The 16,893-nt window shown below is 39.5% G+C and overlaps 1 protein-coding gene across 2 annotated transcripts in view; it reads right to left on the bottom strand.

Moving 5' to 3' along the window:
* Positions 1-13,035: 13,035 nt before the first annotated feature.
* The window catches only part of MED20 (mediator complex subunit 20), a 23,480-nt gene continuing 19,622 nt past the window's right edge, over positions 13,036-16,893 (bottom strand). For both annotated transcript variants that reach the window (XR_002826829.1, XR_002826828.1), the window contains one exon: positions 13,036-13,779. The gene's annotated coding sequence lies outside the window, so the exon portion shown is untranslated. The remainder of the gene's footprint in view (positions 13,780-16,893) is intronic.

Here is a 16,893-nt window from a genome sequence, read left to right on the forward strand (position 1 = left end):
TGCATGTTTTAAAAATTCTTGTGGCACACGGGTTGAAAATCACTGCTATTAAGTCTTATGTTGAAACAGGACACCAAAGAAATAAGCTTGAATTTTCCATGAAACATAATGCACTAAATACTTCTGCATTTACCTCTGTCCTCCCCATAAGTCCACTAAAATGGAATTAAAAACATAAAATACACAAGGACAAAGAATAGAAAACAACTATAACAAAGTTTTCGGAAGCTAAAATGCAAATGGTTATTTGACTTAGCAGAGCAAAGAAAGCAAAAGCTACGAGCATGTTAAGGAAAAGCCCCAAACAAACTGAACTGTGTTGGGATAAACCAGAAAAGCTCGGAATGCCTCTGAAAGTGGAGAATGCAGGTAGGCCTAAAAAAAGGAAAACAGGGTAAAAGTTCCACCCCAAGGTTCCCTCCTTAACTCCAGGTATCCACTGTTCAGAGGACAGGAAGTGTGTTCTCTGGAAACTGAAGAGACTATATACTTAAGCACAACTATAGGCAGCTCTACCAGTCTAAAAATCTGGGGATTAATGGAAACCTGAAAGGTAAATATCCCCAGCTCTTTCCCCACTGAGCTCCCCAAATGTGCAGCCAGGTGTGTAAGCCAATGACTGAAGCATTCTGTCTGGAGGAGAACCTGGCCAAGAGAAAAACATCTACAAATACTGACTGCTAGAGGTAACCCCCACCCCACCCCCAAAAGTTGGGTCCCTGGCTAATCACTTTATAATGAAAACCACCAGTTAACTTTCGGAAGCTCCCAATGAATTCAGCTTTCAGTTTTTCCATGGTTCATTCTGGAATATGAGTAAGATAGCCAAGGTTATACATTTAAGGAAATTCCATAAATATAAACCAAAACAAATAATCAAGGAAATAGAGATGGTACAGGAGGCTGAAGAAATATTTTTAAAATTAACATACTCAGAAGAGAACTATTTCAAAAACAGAAAACTATTAAAACTCTTGAAAATTGAAAATAGGATAGTAGAAATATAAAACTCACTAGAAGAATCTGAAGATGAAGTTTAAGACATCTTTGAGAAAGTACAGCAAAGAGACAAAAAGATAAAAAATGAAAACGATAGGAAAATTAAAGGACCCATCAGCCTATAAGTTCCAAATACAAATAGTAAGAGTTCGAGAGAGAAAGAATAGGAAAACTGGGGGAGAAGGAGGAATTTGGTTTGAATTTAAGAATTTAAGAAAAATCTCAGAAATGAAAAATCCAAATTGAAGCCCTCATGTGCCTAGCACAACAGATAAAACAAGACCTCCAGTGAGGCTGATTATCATCAGGGACAAAGATAAGATCCTAAAAGCAATCAAGAGGGGGAAAAATCATGACTCTAAATACCATCACACTTTCATTATCAGTAACAGAAACAAGAAACCAATAAAACAGTATTTGTTAAACTCAAAAGAAAATACCGTCCAATCTAGAATTCTATACCCAGGGAAACTATAAATCAATTATGAGAGAAAATGAAGACATTTTCACATATGTAGGTTCACAAAGAAATTTATTCCCCATGCACCCTCTTCTTGGGAACTTTATGGAAGAATTGCTTAATTAAAGTATAAACAATAAAGGAGGAAGTTATGGGGTCCGGGAAACATGGGGGTCTCAACATTGGGAGGTGAAGGAAAAACCTAGGATATGTGAGAAAGTAGATCCCAAGATCATACTGAGCAGGCCTAGAGAACAATCTGTACAGATTTTTAAAAATAGCCGTCTAAGGCCTGGCCGGTGTGGCTCAGTGACTGAGCGTGACTGAACGGGGAGGTCACAGTGCGATTCCGGTCAGTCCATATGCCCGGGTTGCGGGCTCAATCCCCAGTGTGGGGCGTGCAGTAAGCAGCCAATCAATGATTCTCTCTCATCATTGATGTTTATATCTCTCCCTCTCCCTTCCTCTCTAAACTCAATAAATCAATAAAAATATATTTTAAAAAACAGCAGTCTAAGACCAATGTTTAGAAAAATAGCATTAAATATCAAAAGAAATAACTTGAAGAGTAGGAAATGGAGGTAACTGGAGAGGCAGAACGTTGTGAGGGAGCAGGTAGTATACATTATATAGGCTTAGTATTGATAAATATTAAATTTTAAAAGTCTCTTGCCCTGGCCAGGTGGCTCCATTGGTTGGAGTGTCCTCCAGTTCACCAAAAGGTTGCAGATTAATCCCCAGTGGGATGCATTTGAGAGGCAACCAATCAATGTTTCTCTCTCCCAAATCAATAAAAACATATCCTCGGGTTTGAATTGAAAAAATTTTTAAAGATTCTTGAAAGGCTAAAAAAAAAGTTTTAAAATCACATCTAAAAATAACATTTCCCAAGCAAGATTTCTGAGGGGGGGGGGGGGGAGAATAATGAAAGAAAAATAAATTTTCAAGACAGAGCAATATCAAAGTCCTTGGAAAATTCTATATCTTAGCATAGAATGTGACTGAAAAAATAAGAGCAGGAAAAAATGTTCTGCATATAGATACTTACTCAAAAGTCATAACTACACCAGCAAAAAGAGAAAAATGGAAGAAACATTTTAACATATTATGTATTATTGGAAAAAGTTTATGGTTTATAGCTACATCAAACACATCACAAATTAAATTTCCCTTTTCACTCAGTTAAGCAGATGCTAAACCAAAGTCAACAGAAAAACTTGATTGCATCACATTTTAGTCAGAACTGAAAACACTTAAAAAACCATGTTGCTTCCTTAGGAAAGGAAAGCACAAATACTGTGAATGTGTTGGAACAAGGGAAAAAGCATTCTGAATTGGTCTTTATGCTCTCCTAAAGACTGAACAAATAATAGTGGGATTCATGTACAAATCTGAAACAACTGCTGCCCAGCTTTCTCTAATACCCCAACAAGTTGCATCTCAATTAGGAAATATGCTTTTCTCTATTCTCAAATACTTTACATCTATATTTTCTATGGCCCTTTCACAGAAAAACTGGAGTATAATATGGTACTTGTTTATCATCCTATATAATAAAAGCCTAATATGCAAATCAACTGAACAGCAGAACGACCAGTTGCTATGACACACGCTGACCACCAGGGGGAAGACACTCAACGCAGGAGCTGCCCCCAGCCTGCAGGCCCCAGGCCATCCAAGGCGGGTGCCAGCAGGGGCCCACCCGATCGCCCTGCCGGTCACCCCACAGATCAACCCTGATCGCCAGCCAGGCCTAGGGACCTACCCATGCACGAATTCCGTGCACTGGGCCTCTAGTCTATAATAATAAAAGGGTACTATGCTAATTAGAGCAGACGTCTTCCAGACAAAGCCACAGCAGCTGCCTGAGGCTCAGGCAAGTGGCGGATGGCAGCTGCCACTGCCAGGCCCGGCCAGAGGCTCAGGCAAGCGGTGGATGGTGGCTGCCACTGCGAGGGCCGAGACTCAGGCAGCCGTGGTGGCCGGCAGTGGCAGCAGCAGAGGTGTGATGGGGTGTTGCCTTCCCCTGATCGGCCCAATCGCCTCCCACAAAGGGAGGCCAGAGGCAGCAGCAGCGAGGGGGTGATGGGGGAGGTGCCTTCCCCTGATCAGCCAGTCGCCTCCCCCTGGGGAGCGGGCCTAAGCCATCAGTAGGACATCCCCTGAGGGCTCCCAGACTGTGAGAGGGAGCAGGCTAGGCTGAGGGAAATTCGTGCACTGGGTCTCTAGTATTTAATATAACCTACTTAGAGTCAATGAGTGTTAAGTACGTAGTTATTGATCAAGTGATAGGCTCTTCATGGACAGCCAAGCAGAGGTGTTGCCTGCTATTTACTCAGTTTTATGACATTTGGAGCACTGTAAACAGGGGGAAACCGCTGGATTTGAGGTTTTTATAAAAATAATCTCCTATTGATTTTTGTCTAGGAGTGACTTTTATTTGTTTTGTTTTTCCCCCAAACATATTTTTATTGATTTCAGAGAGGGGGGAGAGGGAGAGAGACATAGAAACATCAATGATGAGAAAGAATCATTGACTGCCTGCCTCCTGCACGCCCCACACTGGTAATCATGTGGGGATCGAGCCCGCAACTCAGGCACGTATCTTGACCAGGAATTGAACCATGACCTCCTGGTTCATAGGTCGATGCTTAACCACTGAGACACCCCAGCTGAGCCAAGGGTGACTTTTAAATAGTCTAATATGCTGAAGCACTTTCTGACCAAATCTATTCTAGTAAAAACACTTGCTCTCAATTTTCAGCATAAATAAAGACAATGAGAATAGATTAGATAGGTGGTTTAACTGTAGCATACTTCATAGCTTTCAAGTTGAATGTTTAAAAATGTTTGCTTCATCATTTCTTGCCATCAGGAAGAAAACATACTTTAAGCTTCTATATAAAGTTTGATGTTTTTTCCTTTTTGAAGTCTGAGAAAATGTGTTAATGTCTCACAAAATATAACGCATAACCAAAAGTTCCTCCAACTTAAGAAAATAAATATACTACTATGTTTATTGTTTCATGCTTACTTCACAGAAAGGAAATAGCTAACTAGGATATGAAAAAATGCTCAAACTCACTAAGAATAAGAAAATATAAATTAAAATGAGACATTATTAAATGGCAAAAATTAGAAATGTGGACAATACCAGGAGCTGGGGTGATGGGGAATACAATGCCTATGGGATGTAAACTGATACACCCATTCAACAACCTAACAATACTTATTCCACAATGCCACTGAAAACACTTAAAAAATTGTATTGCTTTCTCAGGAAAAGAAAGCACAAACACTGTGAAAGCACAAATATTGAGTCTGTATCACAAAGAAATTCTGAAACACATCCATAATGGACATGTACAAGACTGTTTATTGGTAGCATTGTTTATGGTAGCCTAGGCATCCATCACTATGGGAATGGATGCACACAATGGAATACTATGCTGCAATTAGGACCAATTAGCCAATATACATCCAAAAACATACTTAGCTCTTAAATCAATGCTAAGTGAAAAAGTAAAAACCAGAGCAAGATCTATAGCATTTTTACAGGGAGAATTCTATAGCCAAATTCTACAGTAGTATGACATAATAAGGAATTTTGGAATTAAAGATACATATAGAATCAAAGACATATAGCTAACACATTAGAAAGGGTGCTTGTGGGGTGGGAGAGGAAATTGAGCACAGGAAGGGGGCTGAACAAAGGGCCTTTATTCACCAATGCTAGACTGTGCCCAAATCACAGACTATGAAGTCCAAATTCAGAATATTTCATTTATGCATATATTAATTTATTCATTTTTTAAAAAAAATTTGTATTTATTGATTTCAGAGAGAGAAGAGAGGAAAGAAACATTGATTTGTTGTTCCACCTATTTATGCATTCATTGGTTGCTTCTTGTATGTGCCCTGACCGGGAATCAAAACTGCACTTTGCGTGTCAGGATGATGCTTCAACCAAGTGAGCTAACTGGCAGGACCTATTCCATATAAATTTACTGAACACATCAAGTGCCAAGTACTATGCTTAAATATAAACTTTTCTTGTTATTTCTGCTGAAGGGTTTTTAAAAAAAAACAAAAAAAAACCCTCAAGAATGTTTTATATGTTTTAAGATAGGTTTCAACTGGAAGTAGAAGGGGAAAATAATTTAGATTAGAATATAGTATATACTATAGAGTAGAATATAGTATATACTCTACAGTAGGTCCTCGGGTTACGGCGGAGATCCGTTCCTACGGCATGACGTAACGCGATTTTCGCCATAAGTCAGAACCCACCTACATAAGCACCTACGTCACTCACATGGAGCACATACACAGCAGTAATGCAGTGAAACAGTAAAAAAAAAAATTAAAAGAAAGATAACAATTCCTGACCTTTACTTGTGGTAAATAAATAATAAAAAACATAAAGCACATATGTACATACATCGAAATGACGGAACTTTTTTTATATAAATAAATGGGAGATGGCGATGTAACCACGAAACGACGTACATCAAGTCTGATGTAACCTGAGGACTGCCTGTGGTATGAGAAAATCACCATTCTTAAAATAGATTAATTTTATAGCATAAAAATTTATACTTACAATTTTTCCATCAAATATAAACACATCTTGAAATTCTTTAAAATGACAAAATTAAATAAAAAGTTGAAATACAAAAAGAAATCTAAAGCCCTACAAAATTACATTGTCACATTTCAGTTCACAGCTAAAACATCTTTTCTCATGGCTCTCAAGTGTGAGACAATTTTTTTTTAATTTTTCTACTTTATTTGTTCTATGAAATTTCCCACAAAAAACTATTTCAACTGCTCCAGGAACACTTCTTGCCAGATTTCTGTTTTCTAAAAGATTTCACAAGCCGAATGCTGGCTGTCAATGTAGGTGTTGCAGCTAATATGGCTCATTACACAGCACTGCTAACAAAATTAACACATTCAGTGAATAGTGACATATCTATTCCACAGAAAATGATGCTTCCCCCCCAAATACCTATTCCCCTCTTTTTTACAAACCCCAAATGTTAATTAGTATACATGATAATATTAGTAAACAAAACCAATAGCAACTCATAGGACATCATGTGTCTAGCGCTCTAAAATTATAACTCTTCAGTATTTTATTCTTTAACCCTTTGTGGTCCAATTTTATTTTTGGAATTCAGTCTGGTCCAAATTAATTGACGGGATTGAATGTTGAACCGGTTTGCGGTGTCGACCTCAGCCTCAACGTTGGACCTGCTCCTAGCGCCTGGTCTGTCGAGTCAGCCTCCACATTGGACCGAAAAGGGTTAATACTAAATGTTAGTAGGTGGGAGGATCAAAGCTGAAGAACAGGAATGGTTGGGCTAACCATCCACACTACTGGAAAAACCAAAGTCACTTGATCTGTCAGTGGGGTCTGAAGAATCATCATCATACATAATAAAGACAACACAGGTTTACAAACGATAATATAGCCTGACCAGCATGGCTCAGTGGTTGAGGTTCAACCTATGAACCAGGAGGTCAAGGTTTGATTCCTGGTCAGGGCACATGCCCGGGTTGTGGGCTTGATCCCCCAGTGAGGGGCGTGCAGGAGGCAGCCAATCAATGAGTCTCTCTCATCATTGATGTTTCTATCTCCCTCTCCCTCTCCCTTCTTCTCTGAAATCAATTTTTTAAAAAAAGAAGATAATGTATTTTCATTGAATAATCTATAATAAAAGCATAATATGCTAATTAGACCAGACGTCCTTCCAGATGTCCTTCTGGACAACCTTCCAGATGAAGCCGCAGCGGTGGGCAGGGGCCGAGCCCCTTGCACAAATTTCATGCATCGGGCCTCTAGTAGTTAATATTGAGCTTACTATGTGTCAGTCACTGTTCTAAACATTTTATATGCATTATTTAATTAATCCTCACCACAGCCCAATGAACTAGGTACTATTATTTTCTCCATTTTACAGATCATTTTTCAAATCAAATGTAAGCTTTTTCTCATTACCTTTGAAACCTCCACCAAATGGCCTCAACTTTCCTCTGTTCCCTCTTTGTTGCCATTCCAGACATTTCTGACTCAAAAATATGACTGATGTTTCTCATACGAATTAATCAGTTCTCTTCTCTGGCCAACCTCCTCCTCCTTCTCCCTTACAAGCACAAAAAAATTCCTTCATGAAGATGCTCTCTTAACTCATTCCTTACATGCTTATTAAAAATAAAGAATATAGAAGTATCTACACTAATAAAAGGGTAATATGCTAATTAGGCCAGACATCTTCCAGACAAAGCCACGGTGACAGGGGCCGAGGCAGAGTCGGTTAGGGGCAATCAGGCTGGCAGGGGAAGGCAGTTGGGGACGATAGGGCCAGCAGGGGAGGGCAGTTAGGGGGTGATCGGGCTGGCAGGGGAGGGCAGTTGGAGGCGATCAGGCTGGCAGGGGAGGGCAGTTAGGGGCATCAGGCCAGCAGGAGAGCAGTTAGGGAGCGATCAGATCGGCAGGCAGCGGTGGTTAGGGGCGATGAGGTAGGCAGGTAGGCGAGCAGTTAGGTCCCAGATTGCGAGAGGGTGCAGGCTGGGCTGAGGGACCTCACCCCCCCACCCGTGCACGAATTTCGTGCACTGGGCCTCTAGTAGAGTATAAAAAGTGGTTACCTCCCCCTGCAAAAAAGGAACACCTCAATAACAGTCCTTAACATTTTACAAAAATAGGAATATACTATACATATCATTCTATAATGTGACTTTTAAAAAATAACTTTACAACGGATATCTTTCTACATCAGCATACAGAGATCCACTGTATTCTTATTTTTAAATATATCTTTATTGATTTCAGAGAGGAAGGGAGGAGAAAGAGAAACATCAATGATAAGAGCGAATCATTGATTGGCTGCCTCCTGCACGCCCCCTACTGGGGCTCCAGCCTGTAATCTGGGCATGTGCCCTTGACCAGAATTGAACCTGGGACCCTTCAGTCCACAGTCCGATGCTCCATCCACTGAGCCAAACCGGCTAGGGCTCCACTGTATTCTTAACAACTTAGTGGCATTCCACTGTGGGGACCCATCATACATAATTTAACAAGTCCCTAACTGAGGAACTTCATTTTTTACTATAACAAACAATGCTATAAAGAAAAGTTTCCATGCAAGTATATGAATATTTTCCATAGGACAAATTTCTAGAAGTGGAATTACTTGGTCACTGGGTTCACACATTTTAAATTCCAATAGGCATTGTTAAATTTACCTCCAAGGAAACTTACATTCCCACCAACAGTGTGTGAAACTTCCAATTTTCCCACATCCTCATTCACTACTGGCTATCATCAACTTGTTTAATCTTTCAATCTAATAGGCAAAAAATAGTAATTATATGTTTTATTTTATATTTATTTAAATGATTAGGATTACTGATTTTACAGCTTAAATAGATTTTTGAATTTATTAAAAGTTGTAAATTAAGCTGAACTGCCTGTGAAAATAAAAAGTATTCAAGAAGCACATTAACAATATAACTGGGGAGACTGGTAATGTCTAACCAATTTGGGATTTTTAGCATGGAGTAGACAATGAAGCCAACCACAAATGGCTTGATTTCTTCATAAAAGCACATATCTTTCAAGTGAAATGCATTGTTGTCAGTTGTTCAAGCTATGCCATACATTTTAGAAATGTTTCTTTTAAAAGAGTATATTCAATTCCATAGTCATATATTAGCTTTTTCATCTTTACTCATAACATCTCTTTGTGTGATCAGTCCACTCAATGATTTTTTATATGTTGCTTATTAATCTGACCTTTGACCTTTTATCTAATTACACTCTTAAAGCAAGAGTGTAATTAGTATCTAGCCACGAACTCCCAACATAATTAGGACAATAATATAGGTTGTTATATTAGAACATTAAAAGAAGTAAATGTGAGGAAAACATATAGACCCACATACGCTATGAATGCTTACACAAATGCAATGTCCTTGAATGCTGATGCACTGTCAAAGGCTAGATGTCTATGATTATAATGCTACTCGCAATGATGGCTTAACTGAGCTATTCACACACTTTCTCACCTGATTTTCTTTGTGGCCAGCTCCACACAACAATTTTTTGTCAGGAGGACTTTAATTAATTCTAACAGGGACTCTGACCTTATTATCCTAATAAAATTAGTATCTCTAACTGCAAAAATAAGTACCACAAATTATCTAGCACACTAGAAAGGTTTTGGCTCAAAACTAATAAATCACTAAACCCATCTCTACCATTCCTTTCATTCTCAATTAAAATTATATTTCTCACTACACAAACTGATCCTTACAACTTTTTCCAAAGTCAAAGTCTTGCCACCCTAATATGCCCACATGGCCTGTCCAAGTGAGCGCATGACAGATACTACACATCACCTTTCTCATGTGTCAGAGACTGGAAGAGATAGGCCAGGGGGCAGGAAAGAGCAGAACACCAATGTGACAGAGTGCTAAAACCAAGCAATAAATGATCTTTCAGTCACTCACGGCTGCATTTTGAAAAAGCTGATACAAAGCAGGGCCTATCGTTCCTTTGGAGGAATACAAGTGTCCTATGAAAGTACTTTCCTAATGCATAGCAACAGTGCTGCCCTGCCACCCCTCGCATAACAGGCCCAGCAAAAGAAGGACGGTTGGGTTCTAAAGACAATGACAAGAAGCTCTGTATTCTGACAATGGGAGGGACCAGTGAAGATCAGCTTTCTGGGCTGTAAACTATGCCAGGCTGTTCTGCTAATCCTCCCCAAATCCCACAACATTGGGGTGGGGGTGGGGACCGAATAGAAAAGTCCAAAGTTGAATCAAGGACTGCTGCTCTGGATTACAGGAGGTCATAACACTCCTACTTAAATGTGGGGGGAGGGGAAGGTGCAGGGAAGGGACATATACAAAAGCCTGCATTTATTAAAAACACAAAAATAAATTTTAGCCTTGATCCTTCTGATGTGCTAACCAACATCTCCCCCAGTCACTTGCCAGCCATGCTGCACGGAGGCAGAGTGTCAGGCGTTTTCACACAGGGAGGCTGGAAGAGATGCTACCAGAGTGTAAATTACTAATTAGCTCAGTAGAAGACAAAGAGAGAAAATACCTGTCACAGGATGCCGTTTACAACATGACACACAATAAAAACAACCCTGCACATTTCAGAAGAGCACCTTACTTTTCAGACTTCCATTAACATGGAAATGGCAAAGGAACAGTATTATAGTCTTTAAAAACTGCCCATGCCTCAGAAACAATAATGCCTGACTGGGAAGAATGCTTTCCAAATAATTTGTAATTTTATCACCCTGATGAAAGCAAAGTGTTTTTAATTATTACAATCAACTGTAATAAGAAGCTATATTTCATCAGTTTGATGATCACTTAAAATGGGGGAAAGGAAAAAAGGCTTACAAGTGCTGTATTTTACATCTGTCAGAATATAGCTAATAGTCCTTTCACTAACATCAGACAGGGCTCATTCTGCAGGACATACCTTTACCAAAAGAACAAGCTACCATTTTAACAATAAAGACTGAGAGTGACCTGGAAGGTGGCAGTGGAGATGGGGTCAATTAAATCTCCTTATATGACAACTGAAAAGACTCCCAAAATTTAGGTTATTTGGGGGGAGATAATAGAATGTTACAATATTTCTTTTTTTTTTAATATATTTTATTGATTTTTTACAGAGAGGAAGGGAGAGAGATAGAGAGTCAGAAACATCGATGAGAGAGAAACATCGATCAGCTGCCTCCTGCACATCTCCTACTGGGGATGTGCCCGCAACCCAGGTACATGCCCTTGACCGGAATCGAACCTGGGACCTTTCAGTCTGCAGGCCGATGCTCTATCCACTGAGCCAAACCAGTTTCGGCCAATATTTCTATTTATTCCCTTACCATAAGGCAAACCTATCAGTATGAATTGCAACCAATAGTCTTATACATTTTCCACTTAGATCTTTTCCATCTCCTTGAAGCTACAAAAGGATCTTCAGAATACATCTTAGGCACGGTGTTGAACAGCCCTGTGGCTCCTGTTTTCACATAATAACCTCCCATACATCGTCAATACTTAGCAAATCCTGAGGACCCACTCATGTGTGAGCACACCATGCCAGGTCCCCAACAGAGGGGTACACCATGACACAGTTTTTACTGATGTGGGAGGGGCCGACAAACTCATCATTCATAGGTAAAATAATGTTTTTCCAAATAGAATGAAGAAAACAAACCATAATAGCACAAAATCCACTCTGATTCCTTTGCTTCACATGCTTGACTAAAATAAAATACATACCAACTTGCTGATACACTCAAGACATTCTTCCCTTCTCTTTTAAATATTAAGGCCTTCATATCCATTTCTTTTTAAAATTTACTTGTTTAGAAATATTCAAGTGAGATAAAATAATAAAACGAAAACAACTGGTGATTTTAAATAAGGGTATATAGAAGTTCCCTGTACCATTTTTGTAACTTTTCTGTAAGTCTAAAACATTTAAAAAAATTTAAAAGTCACCCCAAAAAATGAAGTTATTAACCACACATATTCTCTAATAGGATTGTCAAGTTTCAACCAGTTGACAAACTTAGCTCATGCTAGGCACTTAGTAAACACTAATTATTAGGTATCTTTTTAAAAGAATGGATCATTTGTACCAAATGAATCACTGGGTGGGGGATGCTGATAATGGGGGAGGCTATGCATGTGTGGGGGCAGAGGGTAAATAGTAAATTTCTATACCTTTCCCTCAATTTTGCTGTGAACCTAAAACTGCTCTAAAAAGATAAAGTCTTGCCCTGGCTGGGTGGCTCAGTTGATTGGAGCATTGTCCCACACACCAAAGAAGGTTGCAGGTTTGATTCCTGGTCAGGGCTCATTCCTAGGTTGCAGGTTCGATCCCTGGTCAAGGCAGGTACAGAAGGCAACCAATTGATGTTTCTCTCACACATTCATGTTTCTCTCTCTCTCTCTCTCTCTCCAAAAAAAATAAAATAAAATAAAATAAAAATCAATAAACATATCCTTGGGTGAAGATAAAAAATTAAAAAATAATAAAGTTTTAATTTTATAAAAATGAATGCATCATTTTACTTAACCAAATTAAAGCATGCATAAATGTACTTAGTATATTATTTATACAGGCAAACAAACAAATGATAGTAAAAAGTCAGCAAGAGTCTGACGAGATATTGCTTAGGGATATCTGCATTGAATTCTGAGTTCCATTTTTCTTCAATAGCAACAATCTTATAACTACAAACCTGTAGGATATATAACAAGTCCAGGGCCCTTTTCTAGCTAAAAACGTGAACAGGTAACCATTAATCTGCAATGCTATTAGGCATTTTTTTATTGTTTTTGGGTCATTTTGTCTTATAAAAACAATTTTATGAAAAATTAAGAGTATGTAAGAACCTTGATGTAATCTTTGCATTAGATATAACCCTTAGGGTGTTTGTCTCAGGTTCCCCATCTAGAAAGGACCTGAGAAACAGTTAATAACAGAACCAAAGGGATAATTTAAGGATTGGCAAACAAGACACAGTAAGGGATTAAAATAAACCAGCACTGTTTAATCTGGAGAAGAGCATGGTAAAGGATAACTTCACAACAGTCAGTAGAGACAAAGCACAATGAATCAGAGCACACACTTTGCCAGCAAAATGCCAACGTGGAATCCTATCCCCCACCACTTGGTAGAAATTTCCCTTATAAACTATTAAAAAAAAAAAAAGATTAACTGTATCATTTAGTTACTACTTGGCAAAAGAAAAACTCCAAATGTTACTTGTACTAAAAGATTATCTGAGTATAACCTTGGGCAAATCACTTAATCTCAGGGAGCCTCTATTTCTTCACCTGTAAAATGGGAACAGGAACAGTGCCAATCTCATAGGATTGATGTGAGGAGTAAATGAGTTATAATCTGTAAAGAGTTTACAACCATGTCTGACACAAAAACACTATAGATGGCAGCTACAATTATTAAGTTTATGAAGAACTAGCATCTTCTTAATACTTTAATAAGCAGATATTTTTACTCAAAAATCGAGAATGGGGCCAGAGAACAAATGTAAATATAAAATTAAGTGTGTGCTAGATAGAAAGCAGACTCTCCTTATAGAGAATGTAATTAAATGTTGGAAAAGATTATCTACAAAGGTTGCCACATTACCTATGAAGATTTATGAAAATAGCATAAATTTTTATCTACCTGGAATGATTTAAGTGGGATATTGACTGAAGTTGCTGGATAAACTAGAGGTCCTTTCAAGTTTTCGTCCCATCCAAAGAATCTACAATTAACCAGAAAGACATTTAATTATGTACAACCTACTTATTCAAATCTGAATAAGCTTAAAAGTTGTTGCTTATCAAATACGATTATAAGCAAAATAAAGTTAACTTGAATAGGATTCTACTTGATGAACAAATGAAATAAAGCTTAAATTTATCACCAGAATTATTACTGATAAATAGTATCAGCTGAACTAAAAGATTATCCATTTTCAGTTTTAGGAGTGTCAAGTAAGAAATAACCATTCACAGAGAATTGATGATTTAGCACACTATGGCAGCAGACAGAAACAAAAGACAGGACTGAGCCAGACTCTTCTCCTTGGTGGTTCTTATACCTTATATTTTCTTCTTTATCAAGATTATTAAGTCTAAAATAATTTATGTAAGAACACAAGTATAAAACAATTACATTATTAAAATGGCAATACCATTTTACTAGCAATTCCAGCCCAAACACATCTGTAAAGAAGGAAATTCTCACACACACCTCACAGAAACACACACCTCATACCAAAGTTACTCTTCAGCTTGAAAGTTAATATTTAAGATTAATCTTCTTGAAACTTAGCAGCAAAAATAGTAATTTTTTGAAATCCTGTTAAAGTGCTAAATCAATCTAGTCACCTTCAACACCTGCTTAACAGAATCCAGAATCCATGAATAGTTAGCTGAATTCAGAAAGATTTAAGATTCTAAGTTATTTATATATATATATATATATAAACAACCAATGTTTTTAATACCCACAAATCAAAATCGAATCTTTGCTATTACAAGTCCAATCTTTGCTTTTCCACAAACACCCACAAAACAGTAGTACTCCAAAACTTTACCTGCCTTTGAAAAAAAATTATCTTTGTGTATCTCAATGTATACTAATGAAATACCCTCAAATAAGATTCTCAAGAACAGTTTGCACTTTTTAAAGTAAATTATAGTCTATCCTTTAGGACCATTAAGTATAATCATTCGTATTCTTAGCTAAATGTAAGACCTTCAGACTAAAAATCATCCAGATACTCAGTAAGAATAACCTAAATTTTGTCCCAAATTTCTTATCTTCCTTTAATTTCCCAAAGTGTCTTAAAAATAAAAATCTTCTGTAAAGTTAATATTAATATTGGCTTTCTTTATTCACACCTACAAAAGAGGAGAGGCAGTGAGCTGTCCAAGGCTCCAGCTTGCATTATATTACAGAAGTTTTCTCCATGATAAAAATTACTCATAAATTCATTATTTAACCAAAAAGGTAAGTCCCACTCCAAAATCCTCCACTACTCTACAAATCTCCCTTTCTTTACTTGATTTTGCTAAATGGATGCTACACTATGAAATGTCCCACACAAAGCTAAAGGCAGCTCAGGAACTCAAAGCCCTCACAGCCCTGATTTAAATCTCTTCCTCAGCAAACTTCCCTGGTTGGTCCTTTGCCTTTTTCTGAAATGATTTTTCAGTATTCTCCAGCCACCAAACACAGCTAGGTGGAAATCTGGTTATTTATCAAAACAAAAAGATCTTCATCTGTATCTCACTAACAGGGGGCTCGCCACTGAAAATGAAAATGCTGTGGATAAAGTGCTCTGCTTGCCCAGTGCTGGTCAGGTACAACACAGCACGATCACACCACACAGGCACAGCCACCCTGTTAAAAAAAAAAAAGCACCCCAGTTTTCCCAAGATCACAACCCCGGTGAAATGCAGAGGTTTTCAGCACCGAGTTGATGCTTTATCATTCAGACAAGAACAGTATCAAATCAAATGAGTCTCATCTCTTCAAAGTGGACATAAGAGTCGAATTAAAAACAATGAAAGGTAGAAGCAGATTCAAAATTCCTTGGAGAAAGAGGTTTCTGAAATTTCCTACTTTTATGGACAAAAGGACTCGAGACAGTTTCAACACAGTTCTCTTCTCCACAAAGAACTCCTCCCCACTCGACTTAGTTTTTACCCCTACCTCTGGGTCTCTTTTCACTCACCATGGTTCCTCCTCTTCTGCACCAAAGGCTCCCTACACTCGCTCCTTCCCTGCGGCCTCTGTGCCCTGACCCAGGCAGCCCTTCTGGAGTCTCTCCCCGCAACGTGCACACCTGACTCCCCGCCTCTGCACCGTACCCCAGGTCTGCATCCATCAGGATGCCTCTGGTCTTCCTGAACCCTGTTCTCTTCCCTTACTCCCCTTCTCATCATTTACATCCCGGGCCCCGTCTCTGCCTTGCTCCTCTCACCCTTCGCTCTCAGCCCCATCTCTTCACTATTTTTACCTCGGATCTTGCTGAACCTCATCAATTAGCACCATCCCCGCAGTCACCCTGTCCCACACCGCCATCACTTCTTACTCCCGTCCTCTCTTTTCTTTCAGCCTTTCTGGTCCCCGAGTTGTCCTATAAACGCCCTAGCTCTCATCTCTGTGTCCTTGCACCCTTCCACTACGCTCTTATTCCGAACTCCACCTGGTACTAGTCCAGTGTTTCATTCACCCTCTTGCACTTTCGAGAATTTACACCCATTGCCCACCACTAACCCGTTACCTTTCTCAGAACCTCGCAGTTCCCACCCACCGCCAGTCCTGGTCCTTCAGCTCATCTCGCTCGGCACTAGTTCACACCCTTGTCACGTCTGGCTCTTAATCACTCTCTCTCCTCTGCTCCCAACTACTACCCCAGCCCTGCCTCTCCTCGCCGCCCACTTCCAACTCTAACCTCGGCACCCATCACCCCACCACCATCCCCTGCAAAGCTTTCCCCTTCAAACCCTTGCTCTTACACCTAAGCCCAGGATGCCTCTTCCAAACCCGGGTCTTCCTAACCTCGTTCCTTGCCCGGCTTCCTTAACACCCTCCCCGGTTCCTGCCTCCTTTCTGCCTCCTAGGCTGGCTTGTCTCCTGCCTTCGAACCCTTTCTCCCCTTAATCCTCATGTCATTCTTAAACCCGTTCCCCGCAACCGCCCCGCAACCGCCCCGCAAGCCTTCCTTCCTCTCTCCTCCTCAAGGCTTTGACCCAAACCCAGTCGTCGCCCACCCCGCCAAAACCCAGCGCCGGCGCGCCTGGACCGCGGTCTCTCGCCTCCCGCCAGCCCCCGCCCCGGGCTCCTCCGGCCGGCGGCGCCGCGT

Source organism: Myotis lucifugus, unplaced genomic scaffold (genome assembly GCF_000147115.1).
Source record: "Myotis lucifugus unplaced genomic scaffold, Myoluc2.0 scaffold_653, whole genome shotgun sequence".
NCBI lineage: Eukaryota > Metazoa > Chordata > Mammalia > Chiroptera > Vespertilionidae > Myotis > Myotis lucifugus.